This window comes from Bufo bufo, chromosome 2 (genome assembly GCF_905171765.1).
Source record: "Bufo bufo chromosome 2, aBufBuf1.1, whole genome shotgun sequence".
Lineage (NCBI taxonomy): Eukaryota > Metazoa > Chordata > Amphibia > Anura > Bufonidae > Bufo > Bufo bufo.
In genome coordinates, this window is record NC_053390.1 from 679,261,671 (window position 1) to 679,280,030 (window position 18,360).

Sequence of the window (18,360 nt, forward strand, 5' to 3'; positions counted from 1 at the left end):
AGGACCAGGGGCATGACAAAGTCCCCCATAGCACAGTATGAAATGGTATGAAACTCTACCACGAGCACCGTCAGAGGCAACGGAGCGCAGAACAAGAAAAATGTATCTGTATTTTGGTCCCCTATGTTTTTCCTTCCTTGTTCTCCCAGTTTTCCTTTGTGCCATTGACATCTGTTAGTTTGAGTTTTACATACTTTCCTCAATTTTATAATTACTATTTGCTAAGTTACTTAACCTTAGATAGCTGTTCTTCTAAAAATAAGAACACTTTCATGGTACCCTTGTGTCTTCAAAAATGGGTTGAGTGGGTATGAGCTAACAATACCAATCTGCACAGTGTCTCCCTTCTGGCTTGTTGATCTACCCCTAAATAGGTGGATCCATGGTCCCTCACCTAGCTAAAAGGACACTCTCCATATCTTAACACTTGTAAAACCAAAACATATATCTCTGGTTAGCTAAACTACCAAGTCATGTTTAAAGGGGCTGCTGGTTTCTGATTCCTTTGCTCTTCCACTACTGCTGCCACTCTCCAGTATCCCTGATTTTTTTTTTTCACTTTCTTATCAATTGTTTTTTCTAACTATTACAAATGGTTTCAAGACAAAACATTTATAAAACCATTCCCGTATGCTTGTACTCTGAAAATAAGCGCTATTTATGTAATTTATCTACTGGCTGGGCCCGCCGCAAGACTTCAAAAGACTGGAGCACATTTTGGAGACCTTTTTTTTTCTATTGCTGGTCCTATAGCACTGTACTGCCAGAAAAATCTTGTACAGTACCAAAATGCAACAAGCCCCTTCAAAGTGACTTTTTAAATGTTATTCGCCTAAGGTATTCATCTTGGGTAAATTTGGACATTTTAAGGGGTTTTTGCATGCGTTTGTATATTTTACGTAGAAAAAAAACATGCTACACAAAATATAGCTAAAAAAAACCCTAGATTTTTAAAATAAACAAAAAAAACAGGCCAAGCACTCATAGTACCTAAGTCACGGGTGTACAGAACACTGTGTTTGAGCGCTACACGCATCTATTATGGTTACCAAAATACCAGCTCAAAAACTGCAAACAACCTACAAAGAAGAAACGAGCCCAAAACAGTACCCATAAAATATAACAAAGCTTTATTGTATATACAAATATCATTAAAAAAAAGTTTTTATTAAAAAAATCACATAATGCAAGGACAGGTGGCAGAAAAAGCATCCTCCAGAGATCACATAATTTACAAATGGCGGTGAATATGGAAAGGTGTGTACAGGGTGGGCCATTTATATGGATACACCTTAATAAAATGGGAATGGTTGGTGATATTAACTTCCTGTTTGTGGCACATTAGTATATGTGAGGGGGGAAACTTTTCAAGATGGGTGGTGACCATGGCGGCCATTTTGAAGTCGGACATTTTGAATCCAACTTTTGTTTTTTCAATAGGAAGAGGATCATGTGACACATCAAACTTATTGGGAATTTCACAAGAAAAACAATGGTGTGCTTGGTTTTAACGTAACTTTATTCTTTCATGAGTTATTTATAAGTTTCTGCCCACTTATAAAATGTGTTCAATGTGCTGCCCATTGTGTTGGCTTGTCAATGCAACCCTCTTCTCCCACTCTTCACATACTGATAGCAACACCGCAGGAGAAATGCTAGCACAGGCTTCCAGTATCCGTAGTTTCAGGTGCTGCACATCTCGTATCTTCACAGCATAGACGATTGCCTTCAGATGATACGAGATGTGCAGCACCTGAAACTACGGATACTGGAAGCCTGTGCTAGCATTTCTCCTACGGTGTTGCTATCAGTGTGTGAAGAGTAAGGGGAAGAGGGTTGCATTGACAACCCAACACAATGGGCAGCACATTGAACACATTTTATAAGTGGTCAGAAACTTGTAAATAACTCATGAAAGAATAAAGTTACGTTAAAACCAAGCACACCATTGTTTTTCTTGTGAAATTCCCAATAAGTTTGATGTGTCACATGACCCTCTTCCTATTGAAAAAACAAAAGTTGGATTCAAAATGTCCGACTTCAAAATGGCCGCCATGGTCACCACCCATCTTGAAAAGTTTCCCCCCTCACATATACTAATGTGCCACAAACAGGAAGTTAATATCACCAATCATTCCCATTTTATTAAGGTGTATCCATATAAATGGCCCACCCTGTATATTATAATTTATGGTCTATACTACATCCACTGGGATAGTACCCTGTAAATAACTTAACTACAAATAGTGCCAGGAATAAATAGTGGTGTCCAGACCAGAGTATAAAAAACTAATACCAATATTCAAACTCACCCATTTGCAATTGTGGTCAATGGTGGGCACAACCCCCCACCCCCACTTTTTGCCGTATCTTCATCTGGGGGTAACATCATCTTTGCAAATCATGCCTAATAAACCCACCAACACCAATCACAAAGAGGCTCCTCTTAATTGTAAAAAGTATCACCTGAGTCAGGGCTCCAGATGGAGACCAAAATGGTCGCCAATGCGACTTAGAATTTACAAATGGCGACAAGACTTTTTAGTCTTGTCGCCATTTGCGACTAGACCTGCCGCCGCAGCTCTGCAGTTGAATACAGCGGCGGGCACAGGAGATGATAGTTCTCTGCCCCGCCGCCGATGTTCTTCTCAGCAGCGCAGTGGAGAAGGAGTCTCTCCCTCCCCCTGTGCTGCTGCCGCCGCCAATAAGAAGAGAGACGGTAGGAGGAGGGGAGGGGCTGTGGCCACTGCGCACCTGAGGGGTTAACTGCAGCGGATCGCAGCTCCCTGTCATAGAGGTCGGGTGCCAGCTATTTGATTCCGGCACCCGCCTCCTGTATTTGTATTAACAGGTCAGTTATCTTCATTGGTGGCACAGTGCGCCTCCCCAACACCCCAGTATAATAAATATTGGTGGCGCAGTGCGCCACCCCAATACCCCAGTATAATAAACATTGGTGGCACAGTGCTAATGAGGGTTAAAAAAATTATATAAAATTAACTCACCTCCTCCAATTGATCGCGTAGCTGCCGGTCTCCTGTTCTTTCTTCAGGACCTGTCAAAGGTGATGTCACTGAGCTCATCACATGGTCCATTACCATGGTGATGGATCATGTGATGGACCATGTGATGAGCGCAGTGACGTCACCACAGGTCCTTTTCCTCACAGATGAAGACAGAAGAGAAGCCGGGCTGCGCAAACAAGTGGATTAAGGTGAGTTAAATTATTTTTATTTATTTTTTTAACCCCTCCAGCCCTATTGTACTAAGCATTCTGTTTTAAGAATGCTATTATTTTCCCTTATAACCATGTTATAAGGGAAAATAATTACATCTACACAACCTTGAACCTAAACCTGAACTTTAGTGAAGAAGTTCGGGTCTGGGTACCACAGTCAGTTTTTTATCACGCGCGTGTAAAACACATTGCACCCGCGCGATAAAAACTGAACAACGGAAAGCAATCGCAGTCAAAACTGACTGCAATTGCGTACCTACCCGCGCGGGTTTTCCGCAATGCACCCGGGATGCATCTGGAGCCAAAACGTGACGCCCGTCTGAAAGAGGCCTAAGGCTACTTTCACACTTGTGCAGTGTGATCCGGCGGTCAGTTCCGTCGTTGGAACTGCCTGCCGGATCCGCCAATCTGGATGTGACTGAATGCATTTGTGAGACGCATCCGGATGCGGATCCATCTCACAAATGCATTGCAAGAACGAATCCGTCTCTCCGCTTTTCATGCGGACAGACGGATCCGTCTTGTATCTTTTTACACACTATTACCGGTCTGCGCATGCGCAGACTGGAAGGACGGATCCAGCATTCCGGTATTTTGAATGCCGGATCCGGCACTAATACATTCCTATGGGGAAAAATGCCGGATCCAGCATGTCTTCAGTTTTTTCGCCGGAGATAAAACCGTAGCATGCTGCGGTTTTATCTTTTGCCTGTTCAGTCAAAATGACTGAACTGAAGACATCCTGATGCATCCTGAACGGATTACTCTCCATTCAGAATGCATGGGGATATGCCTGATCAGTTCTAGAGCCCCTGTGACGGAACTCTATGCCGGAAAAGAAAAACGCTAGTGTGAAAGTACCCTAAAATATTAAGTTTAAATCCCCCCCTTTCCCAATTTTACATATAAAATATATAAACAATAAATAAAAAAAACATATTACATAGCGCTGCGTCCGAAAAAAGTCCAAACTATTAATTTATAAAAAAATATCTCCTATGCGTTGAGCACCGTAACAGAAATAAATAAATAAAAACCATGCGATTCGCCATTTTTTAGTCACCTCGTCACTCCAAAAAATAGGATAGGACTGTTCTATTATGGGCCGAACGTTTCATAAAATGCGAAATGCACGCGGCTTTTTTTGGTATTTTTTTTCCGCGTGGATATATTGTTTATATATCGCAATACTTTTTTATGGTGACGAAAGCGAATCAAGATTTTGGTATCGAAACAACCCTACGCCGATCTGATCGGCGTAGCGTTGTCACGATACCAAAATTTTGATTCGGTTTCGATTTGGCGACTACAAATTAAATTTGGATCCAAAAATTTTCAGTTCAGGAGCCAATGGCTACTACGTATTTTTTTTTAGTCTGGAGCACTGAGAGTATAGGCTGCAACATGAGGGATGCACCCCCGCACAACATCACTTCCATGCCGAGCGTCACGCTCACATGCACATAGTCACATGACAAAAGGTCATGTGACCTGGGGCGGAGCGTATAGACACACGGCCAGAAGGTGTCATGTGAGAGCCATCAGTCATGTGCTGATAGTCAGGGCTAGTGAAGGGAAAGGCTAGAGTTACAAAAAAGAAGAATTGTGTGTGTAAAGTAGGGATAAGCAGGGAAGCTGACAGCCAGCTACCTGCAAAGACATAATTTCCTTTTTTTCCCCCCATTTTCACAGAAATCCTTTTTTGGAGGTGTGGAGGGGTGAAATAAGTGAAAACTGTACAAAACATGTTCTACCATCAAGCAAGTATAGCATATAGAATACTAATGAGAGCTCTGTCATATCCTCTAACATACTTAATTAGTGAATAAATCCGTTTATTATCTCCACGCACACACACACACTATTGAATTGAATTAACCCTTTCTACCCCGAGTCAGTTTTCACCTTGCTGCCCAGGCTATGTGTCACTTTATGTGGTAATAACTTTAAAACGCTTTTACTTATACAGGCCATTCTAAGATTGTTTTCTCGTGACACATTGTACTTCATGATAGTCATAAATTTGAGTCAATATATTTCAACTTTATTTATGAAAAAATCCCAAATTTACCAAACATCTTGAAAAATTCTCAATTTTTTCAAAATGTCAATTTCGCTGCTTTTAAAACAGAAACTGATACCTCATCAAATATTTATTACTTAACATTCCCCATATGTCTACTTTATGTTGGCATCATTTTGGAAATGTCATTTTATTTTTTTAGTACGTTAGAAGGCTTAGAATTTTAGAAACAATTCTTAAAATTTTTAAGAGAACTTCCAAAACCCACTTTTTAACCGCCTCCCGACCGCCTAACGCAGGGATGCGTCCTGCGGGCGGTCGGTTTGTTCCTCGTAGACGCATCGGCGCGTCATCTCGCGAGTCTGCGCGCGTTCACAGGATCGTCATCTGCGCGCGTTCACAGGATCGAAAGGTAAACGAGTGGATCTACAGCCTGCCAGCGGCGATCATTCGCTGGCAGGCTGTAGATGCGATTTTTTTTAACCCCAAAAAGGTATATTAGACGCTGTTTTGTTAACAGCGTCTAATATACCTGCTACCTGGTCCTCTGGTGGTCCCTTTTGCTTGGATCGACCACCAGAGGACACAGGCAGCTCTGTAAGTAGCACCACACTACACTACACCCCCCCCTGTCACTTATTAACCCCTTATTAACCCCTGATCACCCCCATATAGACTCCCTGATCACCCCCCTGTCATTGATCACCCCCCTGTAAGGCTCCATTCAGACGTCCGTATGTGTTTTGCGGATCCGCAAAACACGGACACCGCGGATCCGCAAAACACGGACACCGGCTGAAAGGAATCCATGTTCTTTATTATGTCAAAATGAATTCTGCTTTTTGCTGAAGTTTTGTTTCTATGTTAGGTACTAACTCTGATTGCTGTGAAACTAATATACTGTAAGGTTTCTATTCTCTGTAACCCTGAATCTTATCTCTTTGGCACTACTCCCGGACAATATTCCTAATATGGAAGTTCCGTTTTTGTTTCTATTTCTCTGAGCGTAGAATGAAACATGTTAATATGATAGGTTAAATACATAACATACGATGATATGCTAATAAAGAGGGTAAAGCCCCCTCTATATAACCTGTGTGCATTAAAAATAAACCTCAGAGTGTTCATTCAGTACATCACTGTTATGTCTTTCGTTACCTACTGAGTGAAGCGCTCTCCTGACGTCAGAAAGGGACTCAAACCAAGCCGATACTAGAAGTTTGGTGCCAGGGGTACCAAGTGGGACTCAGAGATTCCTACCAGTTTGGGGGCTCGTCCGGGATCGAGAAGGTTTTCCTCGTGTTCGGTAAGGAAGGCATCTGTTATTGTCCTCTGGCCGATCCGAGGACCACGTCTCGATCTAGTAAGTTAAACCTACAACTTCTAGTATAATTACTGTATCAGGGATACAGGGTACAGACTCCGGGAGTCTGGGGGAGTGACCCGGGGACTCCGGGAGTCCGCCGTGAGGATCACTCAGAGAAAATATAGTGCGCACTACATAATATTGTCTCAGGGAGACAAGGATGGAGCTTGGTTTGACTCTTTTAACGTTGTTTTAAAGTATAAGATTATTAGAGTTGAGATAAGGATACTGATTTCCGGGTGGTAAGTGTACGGACTGAAGTTCACTATTTGCATAGAGTTTTAAGGACATTGCATTGTTGTTTTACTGTGTTGCGGAGGTCTGCAATACGCCCCACCCCCGGCTGGGAGCAATCCATTAACCCGCAGATAGGTGAACACAAGCGGCAGACCAAAGCAACAAATTATATGTTTGATGAGACACTCTGATATTTTCTGATCAGACCTGAGTCCTTTGCCTAGTTGACAGCATTAATTTGTCGAATCCTTAACGCTTCAGTGCAGCCAGTCCTAGGAAAGTAGCATCATTAAAATATCAGACGGAATGGGGTCACAAGGGTCTAAAACAAATCATCCCAAACCTGAGACGGGAGAAACATGCAAAGTTTATGTTGCACGGTGTAGTCCCACAAATTACTTCCTATTTAACCCATGGGTGGATAACTTAGCTGGATGGACTGAGTTCATGCAAGCTGCTAGCCCCTTTTTCCCAGGGACGGCGATAATAGCCCGTACCACATGGACATGATAAAGGGTCTTTGTCTGGGAGACAAAGAAGCATGGCCACATTTTGACCATGACCCGTCCTAGGATATGGATTACATGATACAAAGGCGTAGGGAATCCTGCAGAGTAAGTGATGTTATATGTGTAATATTATTATAGAAGACAAAAATTGTTCAATAATTTTCTTTCCCCAGCAGTGTAATGTGAGAATCCAGTTTTTAACAAGAATTATTATATATGTACAACATCAACTAAGAACACCTGACATATAAAATGATTTGGGTTTAACAAAATGACTTTATGATTATAACATGTATATTGTCTTACAGCGACAGACCATCAGCAATTCTGGGTGTGGTGTGGCTGTTTCCCGGAAAACTGTGTTTGTCTGTGCTGCAAGTTTTGGGATGAAACAAAGACAATTGTGTGATTAGGTTGGAAGACAAATGATTCAGTGGAATGTGAATGGGTGTGGCTCTGAGTTGTAGTGGAGTTGAAAGTGTGAAAGAGCCCTAATGGATGCTTTAGGAGAGCTGTGTGTGCAATTCAGTTTTTATGTGTAAGGGCGTGGTTATGAGCTGTTTTGTGAAGATGAGTACATGAAATGTATATGAATGTGTATCGAATGTGTATATTTGTTTTCATATAATATGCGCATTGAGAATTTTATTTTTCTTGGAAGTTTTTGGTTTTTATTGGTGCCAACAGCATTGATCAAGCTGTACATTTTTTTTAATCAAAGTTAATGAAAAGTTTCTTATGGGCCCTTTGTGTGTTCATGTCTGTATTGTCAGATCTGTTTGTTTCAATGTTTGAAGTTACGTGTTACATGTTAAGTGTTGTGCTTCACATCAGAGCTCTGTTCTCACGGACAGAAGGTGGATCACAGCGTCCGACTAAAAGGGGTGGACTTAGATGACTGAGAGTAGGATTCATGGTAGATAGCAGTGCAACCTCAAGTGTGTTAAGTAAAGATTTGTTCATTAAGCTTGACTTACAAGTGTCAGCCAAAAATCAGGGCATAAGAGTACACTCAGATCTCATTCCAGTCTCTACACCAGTGCCACTGATTCTTGCAAACATACAGAACCACCCAGAACTTAACAACATTAACCCTGCATTATGGTCTTCAAATGAATATGACACAGGATTCATAGATTGCACACCTTACAAAGCTACTGTAAAACCAGGTGTCATTTCAGTGTTCCAGAAACAATACCTACTGCCAAAAGAGAAACTTGATGGACTTAGGCCAATGATAAAAGAATTCCTACAAAAGGGAATCCTGGAAGAGGTGATTTCACCCTACAGCACGCCCGTGAATCCAGTGACAAAGGCAGATGGTACTACCCGCTTTGTACAGGATTTAAGGGCCATCAACAACATCATTGTGCCTATAGCCCCTGTTGTACCTGACATCACTCAATTACTATCTGCCATTCCAGCAGACGCTGTTTGGTTCAGTGTGATAGATCTGAAAAATGCATTCTTTTCTATCCCAGTTGACAAGAAGACCAGACTAATTTTTGCTTTTTCCTTTGACAGATGTCAACTGACCTGGGGCAGAATGCCCTAGGGATGTGCTGATTCACCTGTAGTGTACAGCATAGTCCTCCAAGCCACGTTAAAACCATGGCACCCCCCCCAAGGTTCCGTGTTGTTGCAATACGTGGATGATTTACTGTTGTGCAGTATGTCAGTGGAGGCCAACATTGAGGATGGTATATCACTGTTACAATGGTTGTTTGAATGTGGACACAAAGTGTCATTAGGGAAAATGCAATGGTGTAAACAGCAAGTCGAATACTTGGGGTTTGTCCTGACAAAGGGGGAAAGGAGGATCAGTCCAGGGAGAGTTCAGTCTGTAGCGGGCTTGGTCACCCCGCTCTCCAAGAAGGAAATGCTATCCTTCCTTGGAATGATAAACTACTGCAGACAATGGATCCCAGACTGTTCGTACTATGATAATATCTTGAGACAGGCAACACTGCAGGACAAACCTGATTTAATAAGATGGTCTTCAGAAATGTACAATGCATTTGATTATCTGAAATGTTCATTAATGTCAAGTCCAGGATTGGGCCTCCCTGACTACAAACTTCCACATGTTTGCACGACAAAATTGTAAAACCATGGCGGGTGTACTGACACAAGAACACGGAGGCAAGTTGCGTCCTTGTGTATTTTTCTCAAAGGTAATGCCCACCCCTGTTCAAGGGATGCCGGCATGTCTGTGTTCTCTTGCAGCCTGTGCTATGATGGTAGAGTTGGCAACTCCTTTCACAATGTGACGTTACACCATTTTTGCACACTACACATGATGTTATAGGCCTACTCAAGGGCATCCACACTCAACACAGCAGGCAGCTGAGCTCATGACACTCACTAGAGCATGTATTCTACATACTGATAGACCTGTCACCATTTATACTGATAGTAGGTACGCACATGGGGTAGTGTGGGACCATGGTATGATTTGACAGAGGAGAGGATTCACGGCAACAGATGGTAAGGATCATGTCTCACAGGGCAATGCGCTGGCAGATAAGGTGGCGAAACGAGTGGCCAAATGCAACCCCACAGGTCCATGTAACCATTGGGAGATGCCATGTTTGGCACCTCCAACCCCTGAGATGTCACAAATGCTTACTGATCTTCAAAGATATTCCACTGAACAGGAACAGCAAGACTGGTGTTATCCAGTATTGCAGAAAAATCCTAAGACAGGATTAGTCTGCAAAGAGGGGGTAGGATATAACAGCATTGAGAATCCTTACAGATACTCATGGGAAGGCCTTTCCCCACCCCCTGGGCAAGACGCCCAATGATAGTGCAGGAAGGTTATCTTGATTTAATAAGGGAAGAAAATGTCACCAAATTGATACAGGTTCTTAATAAAACTGAGGAAAAAGTTGCTTGTAAGTTTCCCTCTCTTCCACAGGAACCCACCCACCCATACAGGGTGGGGGATGAGGTAGTGATCAAAACACTGAAGAAAGGAAAATCCCAAGGTGACTTCGCATATGGCCAACCCACTACCGTGGTCGCAGTAACCAGAACAGCCGTGCTGACTGAACAGTCTCCAACTTGGATCCACGCCACCCGAGTGAAGCTTGTGAGAACAAGAGAGGAGGCAGGAACGGAGGCAGACAGCCTTGGCCTTGAAGAAGGACAAGAGGTACTAACGGGGGCAGACAGCCCTGACCTCCAACAAGGCCCAGAGGTACTAACGGGGGCAGACAGCCCTGACCTCCAACATGATGAGCTCCTCACCCCTTTCTGGGAAATGGTTGAATGTACTGACTAAGATTGCTTCAATAATCTTGTTGATTTTACCAATTAGTAGTAAGGGAGAAGTAGCCGCAACTAGCAAGGGCGGCGTCATCACCTTTTGGTATAATTCATCTAACACTCACGTAGCTACCTACACCTTTTGCCTTTGTGATATATTGAAAACATGTTCATATTATAACTATTGTTCCAACGACTATGTAGAAGGACAGGCCTATATATGTGTAACAGACTCATACTGGGGAAAAGGTTGTGGATACTGGGGATCAGTGGGATGGAATACAGGGACAGAATGGGGATATAAACCAGAAAGAGCCCTCAAAAGGAGGGATAAAAATTCTAAGTCCCTTTTGACTAGAATGACACTCCTTGAGAGAGGGACGTGTTATGTGGACACCTCCTCATTGAATTATTGCAAAAAAAGGTCAGCGGAAATGAAAATTGTATTGACAATAGACAACCCTGGTAAATATGATGAAGGAGATTATGTATTGGGATGGTACTTCCATAAAATGTGGGGAGCTGAGACTTCTCAGGTAACACAAATGTTCAAACTTAGAGATATGTATAAGTCTAAGGAATACCAGCCCATCACAGGTGTCCCCAAAAACCCACTAGCCCCGCATATAGTTTCTCTAAAAAACCTAAGGGCCATATCTAATCCCACATATGAGGATACTTTGGCCATGGGGACGGGTTTTTCTGATGTTAATTTGTGGCTGGAGTGGATGAAGTATAGTGCAGCCTCTGTGAATAAAAGTAACTGTTACATATGCGGTGCTACCAAGCCACACCTAGGTACCGTACCCCGTGTTACCAGAAAGTGTTGAAGAATGTTTTTTGACTCTTTTTGTTAATATGTCTTATAACCACAGTGTATGTACAGAATGGAAATCAAAATACCCTCTTTTGTTAAAAAATCCTCGCCCAGGGGCAGGCATCCAGGTATATCCAGGTAACTACACATGTTACAAAGGGAGTACACATGGGAGGAATGTACAGAATTTCACCAAAGGTTATTGTCACAAATACAGCAATCTGAACATATCCCTCACTCAGAACCAAGTGTACTCCATAGGAGATGTGTACTGGATCTGTGGAGATGGAAAAATAAGATCCAGATTGGAAGGTGCCTGGAAAGGTGAATGTGCGCTTGCCAAAGTTATAATGAACATGCACATTTTTACTGAATCAGATATTATAGACAAAGGGGTGCTAAATATAAACAAAAGAAGTAGCCCCCTTTCAAGTTTTGATCCCCATGTGTATATAGATGCAATAGGTGTTCCAAGAGGGGTCCCAGATGAGTTCAAAGCTAGAGATCAAGTAGCTGCCAGATTTGAATCAATATTTCCCATCATTACTGTGAATAAAAATGTGGATTGGATAAATTACATATAATACAATCAGCAAAGGTTTGTAAACTATACCAGAGATGCATTTCTAGGGGTAGCAGAAGAACTACAAGCAGACTCAATCATGACATTCCAGAATCGAATGGTGTTGGATATGATTCTTGCAGAGAAGGGCGGGTGTGCCGAGTATTGATTGATCCAACCTCCTGTTGCACATACATACCAAATAATACTGGCCCCACTGGTAAGGTCACAATAGCTATAAAGAAGCTTGAAGATCTGTCAGTAGAACTGAAAAAGAACTCAGGTATAAATGATCCATGGGATCAATACTTTGGGTGGTTCACAAATTGGAAACAAGGTCTCATGCAACTAGGGATTGTCATACTAATAGTAATTGTAGTAATAGGTGTAGTAGTATTATGTGTTATTCCCTGTGTGAGACGAATGCTAGAAAAAAGGCTCTCTAATATGTCATTATATCAGACTACTGTACCCCAGGAGGATCGAAGCCCAGATGGGTATAAGAATTACCTAATATCATATAGAGAGAAAAAGGACAAGAAAGGAAAGAACCATGTAGTGTGATCCACTAAAGGTTCTTAAGAGGGGATTTGAAAGGAATCCATGTTCTTTATTATGTCAAAATGAATTCTGCTTTTTGCTGAAGTTTTGTTTCTATGTTAGGTACTAACTCTGATTGCTGTGAAACTAATATACTGTAAGGTTTCTATTCTCTGTAACCCTGAATCTTATCTCTTTGGCACTACTCCCGGACAATATTCCTAATATGGAAGTTCCGTTTTTGTTTCTATTTCTCTGAGCGTAGAATGAAACATGTTAATATGATAGGTTAAATACATAACATACGATGATATGCTAATAAAGAGGGTAAAGCCCCCTCTATATAACCTGTGTGCATTAAAAATAAACCTCAGAGTGTTCATTCAGTACATCACTGTTGTGTCTTTCGTTACCTACTGAGTGAAGCGCTCTCCTGACGTCAGAAAGGGACTCAAACCAAGCCGATACTAGAAGTTTGGTGCCAGGGGTACCAAGTGGGACTCAGAGATTCCTATCACCGGCAATGTGCTTTCCGCATTTTGAGGATCCGCACATTGCCAGAACTATATAGAAAATGCCTTTTCTTGTCCGCAATTGCGGACAAGAATAGGACATGTTCTATAGGCTCTACAAAAAATGCAGTGTTCGCCCGATCAGGCCTGATCTTGTGCGCACACTTGCGTTCAGTCCGCCCCACTGCAGTGACAGAATTTTTTTTTTTCTGATCACTGCAAAAACACCGTAAAATCGCTGCAGCGCTGTGGCACAAGTTAGCGGAAATAGATTTTTTTTTGTTTGTTTTTTTTGTTTTTTCTTACAAAGTCTAATATTCCACTACCTTGTGACAAAAAATAAAATCTCACATGAACTCACCATACCCCTCACGGAATCCAAATGCGTAAAATTTTTTAGACATTTATATTCCGGACTACTTCTCACGCTTTAGGGCCCCTAAAATGCCAGGGCAGTATAAATACCCCACAAGTGACCCCATTTTGGAAAGAAGACACCCCAAGGTATTCTGTGAGGGGCATGGCGAGTTCCTAGAATATTGTTATTTTTGGCACAAGTTAGCGGAAATTGTTTTTTTTTTCTTACAAAGTCTCATATTCCACTAACTTGTGACAAAAAATAAAATTTTACATGAACTCACCATACCCCTCACGGAATACCTTGGGGTGTCTTCTTTCTAAAATGGGGTCACTTGTGGGGTATTTATACTGCCCTGGCATTTTAGGGGCCCTAAAGCGTGAGAAGTAGTTTGGAATCCAAATGCGTAAAAATGCCCTGTGAAATCCTAAAAGTACTCATTGGAATTTGGGCCTCTTTGCGCACCTAGGCTGCAAAAAAGTGTCACACATGTGGTATCGCCGTACTCAGAAGAAGTAGGGCAATGTGTTTTGGGGTGTATTTTTACATATACCCATACTGTGTGTGAGAAATATCTCTGTAAATGACAACTTTTTCCATTTTTTTTATACAAAGTTGTCAATTTACAGAGATATTTATCTCACCCAGCTTGGGTATATGTAAAAGTACACCCCAAAACACATTGCCCTACTTCTCCTGAGTACGGCGATACCACATGTGTGACACTTTTTTGCAGCCAAGATGCGCAAAGGGGCCGAAAGTCCAACGAGTACCTTTAGGCCTTACAGGGTTGCTCACAATTTAGCCCCGCCCAAAATGCCAGTAAACACACCCCACAAATGACCCATTTCGGAAAGTAGACACCCCAAGGTATTCACTGAGGGGCATAGTGAGTCTGTGGGAGATTTTAATTTTTTTTTGCCAGAAGTTAGCAGAAATGGAAACTTTATTATTATTTTTTTTCCTCAGAAAGTGTCATTTTCCGCTAACTTGTGAAAAAAAATTAAATCATACCATGCACTTTGGGGTGTCTTCTTTCTAAAATGGGGTCATTTGGGGGGTATTTATACTATCCTGGCATTCTAGCACCTCAAGAAACATGACAGGTGCTCAGAAGGTCAGAGCTGCTTCAAAATGCGGAAATTCACATTTTTGCACCATAGTTTATAAACGCTATAACTTTTGCGCAAACCAATAAATATACACTTATTGGATTTTTTATTATCAAAGACATGTAGCACAATAAATTCTGACACAAACTTGTATAGAAATGTAATTATATTTGAACAATTTTACCAGAAAAAGTGAAAAATGTCATTTTTTTGCAAAAATTTCGGTCAATTTTGATTAATATAAAAAAAAGTAAATATGTCAGCAGCAATGAAATACCACCAAATGAAAGCTCTATTAGTGAGAAGAAAAGGAGGTAAAATTCATTTGGGTGGTAAGTTGTATGACCGAGCAATAAACCGTGAAAGTAGTGTAGTGCAGAATTGTAAAAAGTGGTCTGGTCATTAAGGGGGTTTAAGCTAGGGGAGATGAGGTGGTTAAGGACCAGTTCAGGTCTGAAGTCACTTTGTGAGACTTACATAGTGAAAACCTTCCATAAATGACCCATTGTAGAAACTACACCTCTCAAGCTATTCAAAACTGATTTTAGAAACTTTGTTAACCCTTTAGGTGTTCCACAAGAATTAAAGGAAAATGGAGATACATTTCAATTTTTGGGCAGATTTTCCATTTTAATCCATTTTTTTCTTAAACACATCGAGGGTTAAGCAAACAAAACTCAATATTTATTACCCTGATTTAGCGGTTTACAGAAACACCCCACATGTGGTCGTAAACTAATGTAAGGGTGCACTGCAGGGCGCAGAAGAAAAGGAACGCCATATGGTTTTTGGAAGGCAGATTTTACTGGACTGGTTTTTAGATGCCATGTCGCATTTGAAGCCCCCCGATGCACCCTTACAGTAGAAACTTCCAAAAATTGACCCCATTTTGGAAACTAGGGGATAAGGTGCCAGTTTTATTGGTACTATTTTGGAGTACATATGATTTTTAATTGCTCTATATTACGTTTTTTGTGAGGCAAGGTAACCAAAAAATGGCTGTTTTGGCACCGTTTTTAATTTTTACAACATTCATCTGACAGGGTAGATCATGTGCTATGTTTATAGAGCAGGTTCATACGGACGCAATGATATCAAATATGTCTACTTTATTTCAGTTTTACACAATAAAGTATGTTTTTATGTCTCCATTTTCTGTAAGCCATATTTTTTTTATTTTTCTGCCGATCATCTTGTGGAGGGGCTCGTTTTTTGCAGGAAGACTTGATGTTTTTATTGGTACCATTTTTCGGTATATATGATTTTTTAATCATTCATTATTACACTTTATGGGGCAAGGTGACCAAAAAATTTGTAATTTTGGCACAGTTTTTATTTATTTATTTTTCCAGTGATAGGTCATGTGATATTTTTATAGAGCAGATTGTTACGGACGTGGAAATACTTAATATATACTTTTTCTTATTTATTTAAGTTTTACACAACAATAGCATTTTTGAAACAAAATAAATTATGTTTTAGTGTATCCATAGTCTGAGAGCCATAGTTTTTTTTTTTTTTTTAACAGTTATCTTAGGTAGGGTCTCCTTTTTTGCGGGATGAGGTGACAGTTTGATTGGTACTATTTTGGGGGGCATACGCCTTTTTGATCGCTTGGTGTTGCAATTTTTGTGATGTAATTTGATAAGCTTTTTTGACCCTTTTTTTTTACGGTGTTCACCTGAGGAGTTAGTTCATGTGGTATTTTTATAGAGCAGGTTGCTACGGATGCGGCAATGCCTAATATGTCAACTTTGTTTTATTTATTTCACTTTAGCACAATAATAGCAGTTTTAAAGCAAAACAAAATATATTTTATTGTCTGAGAGTGATAGCTTTTTTATTTTTTGATCGATTGTCTTAAATAGGATCTCATTTCTTGTGGGGTTTGATTGGTACTTTTATGGGGGGCAGACGCCTTTTTTGGGGGGCATACGCCTTTTTTATCGCTTGGCGTTGCAATTTTTGTGATGTAAGGTGACAAAAATTGCTTTTTTTATAGTTTTTATTTTTTACGTTGTTCACCTGAGGGGTTAGGCTATGGGATATTTTTATAGAGCTGGTTGTTATGGACGCGGAGATACCTAATATGTACACTTTTTTTTATTTATTTCACTTTAACTCAATAATAGCATATTTCAAACAAAAAAAATGATGTTTTAGTGTCATGTTCTGAGAGCTATAGTTTTTTTTATTTTTTAACCTATTTTTTGCAGGAAGAGGTGACGGTTTTCTTGGAATCATTTTGTGGGACATACGCCTTTTTGATTGCTTGGTTTTGCACTTTTTGTGATGTAAGGTGACAAAAATGGCTTTTTTTGACACAGTTTTAATTTTTTATGGTGTTTATGGGACGGGGTGGATCATGTGATATATTTATAGAGCCGGTTGTTACGGACGTGGCGATACCTAATGTGTGTATTTTTTCATTTTTTTTTCAATTTTTTATTATAAAATCATGGGAAAATTGGCGTTTTTCTTTGTTCACTTAAAACGTTATTGTTGTTTTTTACTTTTTTTTTAACTTTATTTCTGACTTTTAATGCGCCGGCATTGGTGTTTTCACCGATGCCGACGCATACAGCAGGAATCCGGCTAACGGGAAAAGCCGGTCCCCTATGGCAAGTCACATCCTGCTGCGCCGTATTATTACGGCGCTGGTCGGGAAGGGGTTAAACCAGCAAAGGTGATCAGTACACCAATACACAGGGTAGGGGAACTGTGGTGGAATTGCATTTTGTTTCCAACTCCACCCCATTTGGAATTTTTTTCCTGCTTTCCATTACATTGTATGCCATATTAACCGCCTCCGGACCGCCTAACGCAGGATCGCGTTCCGGAGGCGGCAGCGCTGCGCAGAGTCACGCATATACGCGTCATCTCGCGAGACGCGAGATTTCGCTCAAAGCCGGCCCGCGCATGCGCATCGCGGGCCGGCAAAAGTTAAAGAACAATTTCGTCACCAGCCTGCCAGCAACGATCATTGGCTGGCAGGCTGGCGATTTTCAAATAAACGAATCACAAGCCGTATAACAGATCATATTAGTAAATATGATCTGTTATATGGCTTCTCTGCTCCTCTGCTGGTCCTTTTCGTCAGTTGGATCCAGCAGAGGAGCAGACATCACTGTGAGTACCCACCAACACCACACTTTAGCCCCAGATCACCCTCTGCACCCCAATTAACCCTTTGATCACCCCTTTGATCGCCCCTGTCAATCACTTAGTGAAAGACAAAAAGTGATCAGTGTAAACTGTCACTTTTTTTTTTCACTAGTATTGGCTGTTAGGTTTTAGGATAGTTTAGGCCCCTTGGTTAGGTAGTTAGCGATCGGTTAGCGCCCAGCCCACCGCACCGCAGTCACTGATTCGCTGATTAGCGTATCGCTAATCAGCATTTGTACTTTTATAGTATCTGTAAGTGATCAAAACTGATCACGGTCAGATCTATAATAGTATTAGTGTCACTTTAGTTCGCCCTCCACCCAAAACGCAGTGTTTGCCCGATCAGGCCTGATCGGTCGCCCACACGTGCGTTCACCCACGCCCGCCCCACCGCAGTGACAAAAAATATATATTTTTTGATCACTGCACATTCACTTTACAAGCACTGCGGCGATAAAAAAAATCAGTTTTGATATTTTTTATCAACCGCAGCGGCCTCCGGTACTTCGCTAGCCTCCCATTTGTAACACAGGCTTGCTTTTTTTCTTGGGTAGTCTCAGGGAATACCCCTAAATTTAGTAGTCCAAAATGTCAAACAGGGGGTATTCTTCTGAAGAGGCCTACAGGCTTCTGACCCAGTCGGATGAGGAA

General features: G+C 41.2%; 1 protein-coding gene across 3 annotated transcripts in view; it reads right to left on the minus strand.

Moving 5' to 3' along the window:
- The window catches only part of DDX60 (DExD/H-box helicase 60), a 460,164-nt gene that overhangs the window by 46,119 nt on the left and 395,685 nt on the right, over nucleotides 1-18,360 (minus strand). The gene's annotated exons all lie outside the window — the stretch shown is intronic.